The sequence below is a fragment of the Prunus mume genome, linkage group LG3 (genome assembly GCF_029339155.1).
Source record: "Prunus mume cultivar Tortuosa linkage group LG3, ASM2933915v1, whole genome shotgun sequence".
NCBI lineage: Eukaryota > Viridiplantae > Streptophyta > Magnoliopsida > Rosales > Rosaceae > Prunus > Prunus mume.
Window position 1 is genome coordinate 17700196 of NC_142700.1, and position 15295 is coordinate 17715490.

The following is a 15295-nucleotide window of genomic DNA, read 5'->3' on the forward strand; positions in this document are numbered from 1 at the left end:
ATGATAATACCTTGCCTCACAACACATGGCAGAAGGTAGAAATGGCCATGGATCGGCCTCTATTATCTCCATGTAGCCTTCTTCATTCCATAAAGCTAACTGTTGATGAAGAGTGGAAGGAACACATAGACTCTGGTGAATCCAGTCTCTGCCAAGCAATGCATTGTAAGTGGTAGAGGTAGTTTCTACCACAAAGAATGCAACCTTCAGCTTCTTGCTTCCTACTATAACATCCACATCTAGGATCCCAAGGGTTTTGGTGATGCCTCCTGCGAAATTGGTGACGGTCAGGCGGGTTGGGATTAAATCCTTTTCTGTTCTGCCCATTTTGCTCAGCATTCTATGAGGCAGAAGGTTGATGGCTGCACCTCCATCTACCATAGTTTTGGGAATAGGAACACCCCCAAAGTTTGTGTTATAAACAGGGTCTGAGATGGTTTGCCATTTCTTTGGTTGGTTTGGAGAAGCAAAGCTCGATCAGAGCCAACTTGTGGGTTGTTCCTTCCGCTCGACTGCCTCGCTTGCTCGCATTTCTTCCGCCAACCTCGCACTCAAAACTTTCTTGGGAAAATACGCTCCGCCCGAGTGCTCTCTCGTCCTTCTCGCCCAAAACTTTTCTCGCGTAATGAACACCATATTGATGCCTAGGTCAGACTTAACAAGTCCTCCACTCTCGCACCAAGGCCTCGCCGATCCACCTCCGTCATAATCCATCTGTTCTCCTTCATACTCCTCCGCCCATTCTCCTAGTTCTTCTGTTGAGGAGCGATTCGTCATCTGTAGATGGTTCATAATCCACTGCTCCTCTTCATACTCCTCAACCCACCGCTTGCCCTTCTTCCGAATAGGATCGGTTTTTTCCTCGTCGGGAGTTTTAAGTAGATTTTCTGAGGCCGAGGCGTAATGGATAGAAGGTTTTTGAGGATTCGCTTCTTTCAACTTGTGGTTGAGAGATTGCTTGTTCTGTCTCGGGAAATATTTGCTCTTTCCCTTTTGGGCGTAATTGGCCTCGAAGCACCTGTGAGTTTTTCTTATTGAGGTTGGTGCAGATCGCCTCTCAACCTCCTCCTTTGGGTTCTTGTCACCCATTGTTGGTCTCGCCACTTTTTCCGGCTGAATCACCACCGCCTTCAATGATGGCGCAAAGGTTTATCACTGGGCACCTTATTGTCTTTTCTTCCTTGGGCATGCTTAGTCATTCTTCACTGGATTGACAGGCCTAGGTAAGTTTTCTGTCTGGCCTTATCCCAGGCGTGGTTCAATCCGCCAAAAACACTTGGAGTGGGCAGATCCTGCTTTTTCCAGGATTATCTCGGCCAGCTCACCACACTTGCACCTGCTGCAGAGCACTATTCAGCTGAAATGGTTGCTTTTGGTCTTTCCATAGTCTCCTTGAAACTATGCGCTTTCTACCGAGTCACCTGTGTCGCTATACGTCCTTCTTTCGCTCGCCAATTTAGGTTGACCATATTAATTTGTGTGGGGAAAAGGATGCGGGTGATGGATGGAGGCTTTTCGCTAAGCTTGTGCCTTTCCACTGCATTATCCCTTCTGATAACATCTCTGAAAACAACACAACTATTATTGGTAGAATGATTCCAAGAATTGTGCCATTCGCATACCTGCTCGCCCTTGAGTTCTTCTCGTTTGGGCATCCTCAGTGAGGCGTCTCTATTGCTTTCTCAGTAGCAACATTTCATCAAACAAAGCATCTACTTTGGTCGGATCGAAAGAATATACTTTGTCTCGCATGGGTTTGTTTGGAACGAACCCTCCTGTGAATGGTGGCGGCTTTTGATCCCTTGGAGGCTTTGTAAGGGTTTTACAAGTGATGGGATGCTTTAATTTTGCCATTTCAAAGCAACCTCTCTCTCCTCCGATTCCTCTGCATCTTCTTCCTGGACTCCACTTCAATCATATGTATTGAGGAAGAAGGATTTGTAATACATGCCTTTGGAAGAGTTCTCTTGCTGTTCATTCTCTCTGAGCAATTCTCAGTTTGTCGCTATCCGCCATTCTGCCAGATCTCCAAACAACATCCCATCAAATCTTTTCCTCAAAGAAATTTTGAGGGCACTGAAGCCATTTGGATGAAGTGTCTTTCTTCGATGGGGATTCGCACTTCATTTTGAGCTTCCTGAACTGTTTATAAAGTCTTGGGCAGGTTCATCTTCACTCTGCTTGAGAGCGGCAAGGTCACGATGGTGACTTCTGGCTGAATCCTGTAATAGTAGTCATGGAAGACGCTCTCCATTTGCTCCCAAGTCCTGAATAGAATTTGCTGGCAAGTTAGTGTACCAAGTGAAAGCTTGTCCAGAGAGAGTTCCCAAAAGTCTTTATCTCTTAACAGTGGGTTATTCTCTATGGCTATGCATTGGGTGGAAAATCTCTGCCTACGTGCTCAATCTGATGAAGCATGAGGATCCTCTCCGAATAAAGTGAAGTTTGGTACTTTAAAACCCGGGACAAGGGTATCCTCGATCGATGTAAGGTGGATATGGCTTCCTATAGGTGGGCCTTCTCCCCCCCACGCTTCAGCTCCATCATTTCTGATCATCCTCGCACAATGCCCCACGCCATTTAGAGCATTAACAGGAGGAGGTTTTGTTGTACCAAATCCTGATACTGAGCTGTTCGAGCAAACTCGCTTCGCTGAGCAAATCGTTGAGCAAATCGTGGTTCGGGCCGAGCAAATCGTGGTTCGCCTATATGGTCTAGGCGTAACTTCTTCCCTATGCTCCTTCGCCTTCCAGCCCTGGGTGGTTCTCTCGGCTTGCCCCCTCGCCTGTGTATGCGCTATTGGCATAAGGATAGTTTCCTCTCTGCCTCTCTCCTCTCCTCTTGCGTGTGGAGGAATGGATTGGGGTCCATCCTTCCGGCCTGTAGGTAGTATTGTCACTGCCTGTGCAGAATTTCCATAGAGAGATCTTGTGGGCCGCTTGTCCATGAACAAGATGAGGTTCTCGGCCGATTCTCGCGGACTTGTCCGCGCGGAGCTTCGCCGATAGGGCCCACGCTCTTGGACAGAACAACCACTTCCGTGTCCACTGGATTTCTCCTCGCTCTAGCATCCGCTACACTGCACCGAGAGGATTCTCTTGACATGGCCATGCCAATCCTGGTGGGGGACCATAGGGAAGGTCTAGTTCTTCTGGAACCACCTCATCGGTTACAGCCATGGCACCTTCCGATCCTTCCTCGAATTGCTCGTTGACTGCCATTGCATCATGGCTGCCATATTATTTAGGTCTCTGGCTCCTTTGTGTTGTGACTCTTGTCGAATCACGCAGTCTGGGATGGGTTCATCCATCCGAGCCGGCCCCGACCTCCCGCCTGCGTCGCCGCCATGTACCGAATGCCGGGCATCACTTTTCTTCGATTCCAATCCTTCCTGAGGGTCACTTGGTTTATTTCCATGTCGTGGTGTGGGTTCGGCAGCTTCCAAGATTCATGGATCGCGTAAAGTAATAAAGATGTATACCGAGAAGTCCCATCGGGCGTGCAAATTGTTTGCCCGCTTGGCGCTTATCTCGTGATGGAAGGGCAAAGTTCCTCACCGCGAGAACCATAAACTCGTCGACAAGTCAGCCTTTTTTAAAGCGAGCGTACATCAAGCATAGTAATAAAAATTTAGCAGACTTAGTTTGAATAGATAACTTACCACTGATTCGCAAACAAACGATTGTGAATTTGGGTGAGGAATATCTCCCAAGTAAGTTCTTTTCTTGCCTCGCATCGGTGAGGACTTTAACAATTTATCTCAAGTATAAAGAGGTTGTTCTCGCCTGAATGGTTGATGGAATTTAAATGCTTAGGCGTGCGTAATCGATGGAATTTAAATCTTTGGCGTAATTGCTTTTACAAAACTATAACAATAAATACTCATGCTAGAGATATGAAGATACAATGAACCACTTACTTTGCCTGGATGGGAGGCCTCTCGTCATCGGCTGGAATCGGAAATGTTCTTTAGATGTAGGGTGAATTTCACTGGCTCGGCCGGATCGAAATCCGCCCGGGATTCTGAGCTATCGCCCGGCTGGATCGAATGTTGACAACTCGATTGCTAAGCTTCAACTATAAATCGATACCAAGGTTGATTCTGGCAGAGCTTCAATGTAACTTTAAGCTTTTGCTGAAGCTTCTGAGTGCGTGATCATGCTTCTTTCATCTGTAGGCGTAAGTATCGTTTCGAGGACTTCGTGCTAGAGACTGCACTGTGAGAATTTGTTGAGGTTTTCATGTTTGGGAAAGCTCAAGCTCTACTGTCTTGGTTTTTGCTAAGTCTGAACCTTGGGAATTCTAATCTAAAGTTGGTTTTCACTTGGAATTATGAGCTTCTGGTTGAGTTGTTTGTGTGGTGTCTTGGCTCAATGAGCTTTGGTTGCTTCAGGCGTTTTGAAGGTTTTTTGAGATCAAGTGATCATTTTGAGTTTTTGTTTGATGATTTGGTTGAGTGTCCTCTACCCCTGTGTTCACTCCTTCTTGTATTTATAGAAAAATTTCTCTCTCTGGAGTAGGGTGATTGTGTTTTTTATTGGGCGGCAAAGATATTTTTCCCCATTTTTCCTCTTCTTCTTCGTTTTGTGATAGGCTCTCGGATAGGCTTATCACTTCTGCTTTTCACTGCCTTTGTGATATTTTACCCGTGATGGTTAGTTTGATTCTTTTTCTGGACACTCCCTACTCCCGCTTATCCCTCTCTGAGATTGTAACTTGCTTATCTATTTGGGAGAATTACCTTCTTTGAGAAGACAGAAAAATCTCGAATATACATATATAAGAGGGATTTAATCTTCATTCTTCTTGATGTCTGAACCCTTCAATCACTTCTTCTATGGCGGTTGCCATTGCCGCTGACTTCCGCCATTGCTGACTTTTTCATCCCAGAGGGCTGCCATTGCGACTTTTTTATCCAGAGTTGCCACGTGATTGTTCTTTCTGGACTCCTCTTCCTATTATGTTGGGCCAGAGCCCAATCACTTTGTTTGCCTGATGAGCTTAAATGATGTGTCCATTTTGGCCTAAACAACACCAATGCCTTTTGTGATGAAATCTCATACCTATTGGGTTTGTATGCTAAGTTGGCGACATTGGTTGTTAGTGATGGCTATGTACCTCTCAAATTTAACATGGTATCAAACCGAATCCCGATCCGGCACTGCACTCAAACCTAGATCCATTACTGATTGGGGTGGCCACCATTCGACCGACTAGCCACACCTTGGACGGTGTTGTCATCGATCCAACCGACTTCGACTCATACTATAACCTATGAATCTTCCACGCACACACTCCAGATGATTAACTGATGTGGATTTGGCTCCATGTGTGGCACTATGTGGTGGTCCCACGTGAGGGAACACGTTGAAGAATTTAAAGTCTTACATTGAAAACTTGACGAAATAAACTACAACTTATAATAAGTGGTTCCACTCCTAATAACATCGAAACCTTTTGTAATAAAACCTCACACCTCTTGGGACAATATCGATATTGCTTGTGTTGGGCCACATGCCCGTCTCTCTAAAATTTAACACTATGTACTTTGTTGTTTTACGCTTCTTTATGAAACAAAATTGTTTTTCCAAAATTTTATAATTTTGAAGTTAAAATGGTCATAAAAGTAAATTACAATTACACAAATCCTAAAAGTAACTCAAAAAAACGTTAACCAGGAAAAAAAAATTAAAACACTTTTTAGACATTTTAATACAGCTAGGGTTCTTTAGGATTGTAAGATTCGAGCAAAAATACTAGTTATGATACTCTGTCAATAGATTTGAGAAAAATTTGGTTACAACGAGGATAACACTTGCTATTTTCAATAATAATGATATGCTATATGTAAAGTGTTATCACGCACGTCACGACGCTATTGACCGACCGGAATAAAGAAAATAATATTATTTAATTAATTATTGAGTTGGAGATAGCCTCATTATTAATGGGCCTTAGTAGGCTGTGGCACGCGCAGGGCAAGCTTTAGATAGGAGAGAAAAATAACGGGCTGGGTCAAGCGAGTTTTTTTGAAAATTCAAAGCTGCAAGCCAGCCCATGTCTGAGCTGAAAAAGCCCATCGGGCCAGGCACCTTCGTGTTGGGCCCAATGTGTCGGGCCTAAGTGGCCTACTTTATTTTGTATTTTTTTAATATGTAATTTTTTGTCAATTCTTTATTTTTTTTCTATGTTTTGGTGTGTTTGTATGTTTCCTCTTTTTTTCATAGATCCCTATTTACATTTGTCTATATGTTTATGTCTCCATTTTTTTCTTTGTTCATAACTTTATAGTTCTCTTTTTTTTCCCATAAATATAAAGATATAGTTATACAACCCCATATTAATAAAATTATATTTTATCCCATACTTCATTTTTTTTTTTGGTTCTTACAATGATAATAGATAATGATTTTCTCCATGTTTCATTTAACTTGGGTTTTTTTAAAATATATTTATTTATATGTATGTGAGCCCAGTAAATGGTCTGGGCTAATAGCTGGGCGATTCTTCAAACAAGGCCGGCTTTAGACACCCAAACCCAAGCCTATTCCTCAACAGCGGGGTGGCCCATGGCCCATAACGGACCAAGTCGGGCTTTTTCTGATGGACCTTACGGGAATCCTTCAGCCCATGGGCTCACGGGCCTAATGATGACCTCTAGTTGGAGATTCCCTTGGGAGCACTCACATTCACATAGAGGAAACCATTTTTGGGGCGATGGGGCATTTTTTTGACCGGGTTGTAACGTGAAAGGGCATATGCAATGTTGTGTAGTATCTCTCACCCAGGCACGTACACGTTCCATTCTTTGACTTCTACTTAATAAATAATCCCATTTCGACTTCAGCTGGGTTTGTATCTATTCTAGCTTGACTTATATGTCTTGTCTAACGTCTCAACGTGGACCTGCAGAGTCAATATTGTTGGCTCAACAACAATAAGTTTTACTATTATTTAATTATAATAATTAAATAAACACCATAATATATGTAAAAGTAAAATAAACAAAATGAAATTATAATTAGTAACATAAAACATTAATGGTGTGTTTACTTTGTCAGGAATGGAATTCTCATAAAAATTGAATTAAAGCACCTATGGATCCTGCGTTTACTACATCACAAGAGATTGAAAATTAAATCAAACATAAAATTATGAGATGGAATTCTGATTTTAGAGGAATTTCAATTCTTGAAGGTGTGGAGGCAGTATTCTAGTTCTGAACTAGCCTTGCAGTTAAGGAATTCATCTTTTGTACCTATTATATCCTTACAATTTTCAAATTTTCAAATTTGTCATCTACTTTATTCCAACAACGAGGACATTTTAGTAATTATTCTACTCTCTCTCCGATTCCATATGGTTTAGTAAGCAACTTCAATATAACTCAGGATTCTAACTCCCCTCAATCCATATGGTTTAGTAAACAACTTCAATAAGAATCCAGAATGTAATTCTCCTCAATCCAACTCCTCAATTCAATTCCTCGTAATCCAATTATGGATTAGTAAACATGCCATAACTATAGACTTAGAGAATTGCAATGTCCTTGAAACATAATATTACCCTTACTCAGTGCTTGACAATGTCTTTCTTTTCAAACATAATATTTTGCATGTTGCCTTAATTTGATCCATAATTAATAAGTTGGAAATAGACAGACGAATGAAACCAGGGTCATTTTCCTTCTAAATATATAAACAAACTAAATCATATAAGTTTTGAACCTTTATTTAGTTATTTATAATGTTTAATCTTCCGTTTGTTAAAAGGTTTTGGAAGTACTTCAAAGTATTTTCCTTTTGTTTATTTTTTCTTACTGTTCGATCAGTAATAATTTTTTTTATTTTTTATTTTATACAAGCAATATTGGAAGAGAAGGAAATCAGAATCTAGAACCAAGATGCATGAATAAATGTTCTTAACCACTTAAGCTACAAGTCTCTTGCTTATAAATATTCTATCACTAATATTGTAGATAGTAATAACGACATATATGTATCATCTTTATTGACTACCTCTTGATTTCATCATATACACATACATATATTTATTAGAGGGGTGAGGTGGTCAGCAAATGTTTTTCCATTCCAAATCACTCATGTATATTTCATCCGAACACGATAGTAATAAAAATCTTATAATCCAACGTAAATCACAAGACAACCACTTGTTTTTCACGTAGTGTGATCAATTGATATGGTATCCTCCAAGACTTTTCTTCTTCTTCTTTTAAAGGGTCTATAAATAGGGAGAGGCAAGACACATTATCTGCAACTTCTGTTGTTAAGAAAAATATATATGGCATCCTCGAAGACTGTTCTTCTTCTTGGCCTTGTGTGTGTTGTTCTCATCCTCATCGTCTCCGAGGCCTCAGCTCGTGAGCTAGCTGAAACTACTACTCAAATTAATCGTGAGTTTTTCTCTTTCTTAACTTAAACATATATATTTGTCTCTTTTTTCCACCGGTTTGTGAATTTAATTAGGCGCATTCCAATCTGCACATGAACTTGAACATCCTTTTTAAGGCCAAACTACGAATCTGGAATACATTATATATATAATTAGGAACATGTGGATATTTAGTAATTTTGAATATTGTATGTTTTGCTCCTTACCGAACGGAAACTGATCAATAAGGTTCTGTTAAGTGACATCTGGCATTTTTTTTTTGGGAATTATCTTTATGAATAAAGAAAATAATGCCTACGAGAGAAATGGACATGGAGGGCACGTTGTCTATGGACGTGGTGGCTACAATCGTGGAGGGCATTAGTTACCTATGGACGTGGTGTCTACAACCGTGGAATAAAAGGTGGTCACGGACGTGAGCGAGACCCCTACAGTCGAGGAGGGAAAGGATATGGTCGAGACCATGGCCACTATGAAAGTCCAGGACCACAGGCTGAGACGAAACAAAGAATTAGATAACGCTTAGTGCCAGTTTGGCATTGCTTATTTGGGGTGATAAGTGATTTTAAAAAAATTCTGAGAAGCCCAACCCCGTTTGGTAAACTGCGAAAAAATCACTTATTGTTAAAAAAAATTGCTGTGTGAAAGCTATAAGGGAAAGCGACAATTAGGTGCTTTCATTTTCTGATTATGTAGAATCAGTTTTGAAGAGATGTTGAGTTTAATGATTATGCAGCAATCATTTTCTGATTATGCGTAAAATCAACATCAACAACACTTTTAACACAATTTACCGTAAGCTTTCTGCTTTCTCTCCGTTACTGTCGCAAAGTCGATTAGCTGATTATTTTCACAGCATCAATGCCAAACTGGCCCTGAGTCTACTATCTTTGTAAATTGTATGTCAATAAAAGGTTATTTGGTTGAGTTGTCTAATGAACTCTCAATCATAAGCCTGCCTTTAATTAAGGTTTATCTATATATGTACTCTGCATAATGATCTTAGTGTCAAAATGTCTAACAATTCAAGTTTAAGTTGTTTGTCCGCTGATTTCCTTTTGAAATCTATCTCTATTTCCTTTTCTAATTTTGTGTCATCAATAAAACCTTAGAGAGGGCAAAGGGAAAATGCCATGGTTCTAATAAAGTGGATCTTGAGATCCACTTCATTAGAACCGGTGTCTATGACTTGGCTAGAATCCATCGCTAACTGGTGTATGTGATTAGAATAAATTTCAGACATCGCTAATATATGACCTTTTTTTTAATTAAAGATAACTTCAACAGTATAATTAAAGACATCAACATAACATCTAAAGCAATGTTTTCAAAGGCGAGGCGTATAGGCAAGGCGCTTAATAGCGCTATGCGAGGCGTAAGCCTTGAAGCATTGAGGCGTAAGTCTTTTGAACATTAAGTTATTTTAATAAGAAAAATTTATGAATAATACAATACGATTAAATTGTACAACTAATTCTTTTTCAACCATAACAATCTTTTAAATATAATCAAATGTAAGTACTAATTGTCATTCAAAACATAATAATCAATCCCAAAAAAAAAACAAAAACAAAAACAAAAACAAAAACTTACTTGCAGTCGAAAGATGAAGAGAATTCTTGAAATTGATGGAGTTATCTGATAAGGGTAGAAATTAGGGTTGTACACGTACTATACAATATATATAGTCCATGTGTTAATATATTAATTTAGAGAAAGACAAAAAAAAAAAAAAAAAAAAAAAGGTAAGTACAAAAGCTACAGTCGGTGGGAGTTAGGAAAAAAGAAAGAAAGATATTAATTCTTGCCTTAAGTTTATTACAATAAAGGTAAGGAAAAAATAACTGAAACTTCCGTTTTTTAATTTTTCAACACACTCCAAGTGAAACGACGTCGTTTCACTATAAGATTGTTTTTAAAACACTGCAATCAAAACGACATCTTTTCATTACAATAAACCTAAAAAAAAAAAAAACGAGTAGTCTTCCGTGAGAAAATTTGCGGACTTCAAATTTCTTCCTGCTCGAAGTTTCAAATTTGTACTTTGCAACGCCTTCGGCACTAAACATGTAACTCGACAGCATCGCCTCAGGCGTTTCTCCCGCCTCACTCCGAACATCAGCAAAGGTATGCCTTTGAAAACACTTATCTAAAGTACCAATTTAAAAGGGAAACAAACTAACATGTTAAAAACAAGGCAAAAAATCACTTCTAGTCCTTTATAGTTTGCCATTTTTACCATTTTGGTCCTTATGGTTTCAATTTGGTCAATGTTGTCCTTGTGGTTTCAATTTGAAGAAATTCAAGGACATCTGTCATATCTGTCACCACAAAACTTCTCAAAGCACCCCACCTCTCTTTGTCTCTCTTCTCCCAAGCCCAACCCCAACACCCACACAGTCACCTACTCCTCCATGACCTCCCCCCTCCCTTGCCCTTGTTTCGACCCACCCCCTCTTTCCTAGCACAACACATCAAACCAAACCCTTCGTCCACTCCTAAAAACACGGATTCCATCAACGATGGATCTAGATCTAGCCATTTGGTAACCTCTGAAATGTATTTGTAATATCCCAAACCATAATTTTGTTCAACATGAGTACCAATGAGCTCATATCCTTTAATAAATCAAGAACATATTTTCTTTGTGACAAGAAAATTCCTTGTTGTCACACCCCGTACCCGGGGGTAGGTGGAAACCGCGCGCCTGGTGCGTAAGAAAAATAAAATAAAAACTAAAATAAAATAAAAAGAAGCCGAAACATGGTTTAAAATAAACTTCTCTTATAAAAATAGCTCCCAAAATCTTACAATTTTACAAGTAAAAAATAAAGCTCTATCACTTTCATCTAATTCAGCCTCAACTGGTTTAGTCCTTATCTTGCCTACTAATTTATCCTGAAAAATTAAATAGGGTGAGGGGTGAGCAACCATAGCTCAGTAGGAACATGAGACCTTACCATAGTAGATTGATATAACTAAATTAAGTGACATGCAATCACACAGCCAAATATCACATTAATAATATTAATGCATGAATGCTCTTCATCTAATCCTATTAATTCATATAACTGGACAAGCAGACCTGCACGTCCCATACCATGCTTATACCACTTGGTCCCGAATGCCCATTTATATGAATTAACACCTATTTCAATCATCCCATAATTCCCCTTTTGTTAGTCATCTTGTCTAACTCCCTTTTGCCAGTCCCGAATCACTCAATAAAAACCATGTGCATTGGGATCCCTGAGACTTGGTACCTACCAAGAGTTAGACTCAACTACACAAAAGACTATTTCCATTACCCTCTTTTCCATCATTATGTTCTCAACCCAACAACTCCAACCAATTTCCATGACATGATATAATTATGCCAACATTATTCAAATAGTTCACAATACGAAAATATCCTATATACAATATCACAACAATGTAGCATTCAAACATCACCAATGTACATATAATCATATCACACATAATATAGTGCTCACGAAATTTAATTAGATCAACCCTTGTAAAGGCTCCCAAGAAACCCCTACCTTTATTCCAACGTGATATCCTTAATAACTGTTTCACAATAGCGTCGTGGTTCTTCATTGTTACATTGCTTTAAGACGTCGGTAAATATATTGCGGTCGTTGAATGCTCCAAAACGTCATTTTTTATTAGAATACAGACGTTTGTTTTTCACATTTTTATCAAGACCGTCGTGTTTGTAATCTTGAACCAGAATTTTTTGTATTGATTGTTTTGTGGCCAAAACCTGTATAATGAAAGTGAAGAAACCACATTACAATATATTACAAAATTAATGTCATACACCGCCAATTACATAAGTATCATTCAATCCATATATCTTCACACCCATCTCGAATATTTTGACTCCCAAACTCACCCACCAGTTCATCAAATGTGTAAACATTTGGCATTCCTCTAGTAAATGGCTCACACTCAATTCTCACATCACCTAAGACATCATCACCAATAACATCATTATATTCTCTATTATGCATTGATAACACTACCGACCAACCACGCTGCATCGGGTCATCAACAAAAAATACTTGTTTGACTTGAGAAGCCAAAACAAATTGGTCATTCCTATGTCCAATTTTACTCAAATCTACAAAGGTAAATCCAAGTTTGTCGACTACAAGACCAGAAGTACTATCTATCTAATCACACCTAAAGATTGGGATTGTAAACTTTTGGTAGTCAAAGTCCCAAATTTCTTGAATGACACCATAGAAACCCATATTTGAGAGAATGGGGTTTTTATCCTTGGCACTCGCAACTTGCATGGTATGTGCAAGTAAATAAACTCCACTATTTTGAGTTGTCCACACATCATCTTGTGCCTTGATGTTAAATTTAATACCTTTAATAAGATAGCTCCTATATAACGGCACTACCATATTTGGACCAGCTGCTAGCCACCTTAAATTTTCTGATACGTCATGATTGTCTTCCTCATTAAGTTCACTTTGAACCTGTAAATTAATCATATCTTAATTCAAACTAACATAGAAAGAAGAAAATTAAAAGTCCAATATGTTATTCAATAACATACACCTTGAAGCGTAGCCATTGAATGAAAGTGCTATTGTGCTTATCCTACAGCCACTTTGTTCTCTTTCTAAATTTTGGATAAGCTTGTCTTCGATGTGGATCATATGTTGCCTACATGACACGAAAAATTCAAGTATTACGGTCCCAAACATATAAGATAAACATAAGAAATAATTTAAAATGGAAACTTAAAGAATAAAACTCATACATACTCGATATAAGGTAGGACTTCCTCCGTATTCTCCAAGACATATAGATGTGCTTGGTTCAACAGATCCCGATCAACTCGCTCACTGTGCAACCTGATAATGGCTTTGAAACTCCCATCTTTTGGCTTGAAGGCACTCCAACTGTACTAACATCAGATAAATGCTCAAGACAAAACTCTATAACTTCTTGCTTATATCACTTCGTCAAAGAATGCATTGCCTTGCCAGATTAGTCACGATTCAACATACCCCTTAGCACTTTCATATATCTTTCAAACGGATACATTCATCTAAAATATATACGCCCATAGCTAACCTCTCGACAAGATGTACTACTAGATGAACTATGATATCAAAGAATGAAGGGAAAGTATTTCAAGCAAACACAAAGTAACTACTACATCTTCTTCCAACTTATCTAGCTTGGAAACATCAACAGCTTTTGCACATATAGCATTGAAGAAGAAGCACAAACGAGTTATTGCATACCTTGCAAGCTTCTCCAAAATGTAACTAATTGCACAGGAGCAATTGTTGCATTAAGGTATGACAATCATGTGATTTAAGACCAAGAAGTCTTGAATCTTGTAAAGATACAAGATTTTATATTCAAGAATAACCTTCAGACCTTCATACCATAGAAAAATTGCAAACCTCTCTCTTACTGTGCTTTTGACAAATTCCAAGGCCCGGGAGGCAAACAGTACGTCTTTCTCCATACTCGGGTTGCAAATCAGTTTGACCCCCATGTTCAATAAATCTAATCGAGCACAATCCCATCTTTATTTTTTCCAGGAATCTCCAGCAATGTACCAATAATACTATCGCAAACATTCTTCTCAATGTGCATAACATCTAGGACATGCCTCACACAGGAAGGTATTTCCAATACTCGAGATCAAAGAATATTGATTTCTTCTTCCAACAAACTCTGTCACCATCTTTAACCATATGCAGCACTTCTTCTCCGGTTAATGGCTCGGGGCGTATATTCAGGTTTCCCATTAAAAGCTGCACGTTGCCTCCTATATAGATGATTGATTGGTAACTATTTTCTATGCCCAATGTAACAAATTTTGTGGACATTTTTCAACATGTGACTAGGTGTATCATTGCCGCATATTGAACAAGTTTTATATCATTTAACAACACAACCAGATAAATTTCCATAGGCGGGGAAATCATTAATTGTCCACATTAATGCAGCTTTGAGTGTAAAGTATTCTCCATTATGTGCATCATACACTGCTCTAATCCCATCCCACAAAGATTTTAAATCATCAATCAAAGGCTCCAAGTAGACGCCTATATCATTTCAGGGTTGTTTAGGACCGAAAATCAATAAGGTCAACATCATGAACTTTCGTTTCATGCACAGCCATGGAGGGAGATTATATGTAATTCAAGATAACTGCCCAAAGAACTATATCCGCTACTTAGAGAATCAGCTGTGGTGATTGAATCCATCAGATGAAGAGCCAATCTCAAGTTCTCGGCTCATTACCAAACTTGAGCCATTTATCATCAAGAAGTTTCCAAGCGGGGAATCGGCCAGATGAGACATCGTAATCAATTGATTTTCTAGCAGACATGCCAAGTCAAACTCTTAGCTGCCTCTATGTGTGAAACATCCTTTTAAACCTTGGAATTAGAGGAAAATACTACACTCATTCGCTTTACCTCTTTTCAAGATTGAATTTTGCCTTTCTTCCACCTTGAGATACCACAAGTAGGACAATTAGTTGAATCTTCATACTCCTTCCTATAGAAGATGCAATCATTGGGATGCGTGCATTTTCTCATAACTCAGCCTCAATGCACATAAAGTCTTTTTTGCCTCATACATAGAGGCCCGGTATTGTATTTCTTTCTGGAGCAAATCGCCTTGAAGTATCAATAATTCTGTAAACAGACATCACTCATCCCATGTTTTGCCTTCAAATTTACAACTTCACTAATGCCTATAACCGTGTTTTATACAACCATGGTACAATGGTTGATCTCCATCCCTAATCACATTGGCAAACTCATAAGGATCGGATCCAAAATCACCAAAATCATTATCATCCATCTCTATTTCTTCTGACACAAAACTGTACCTA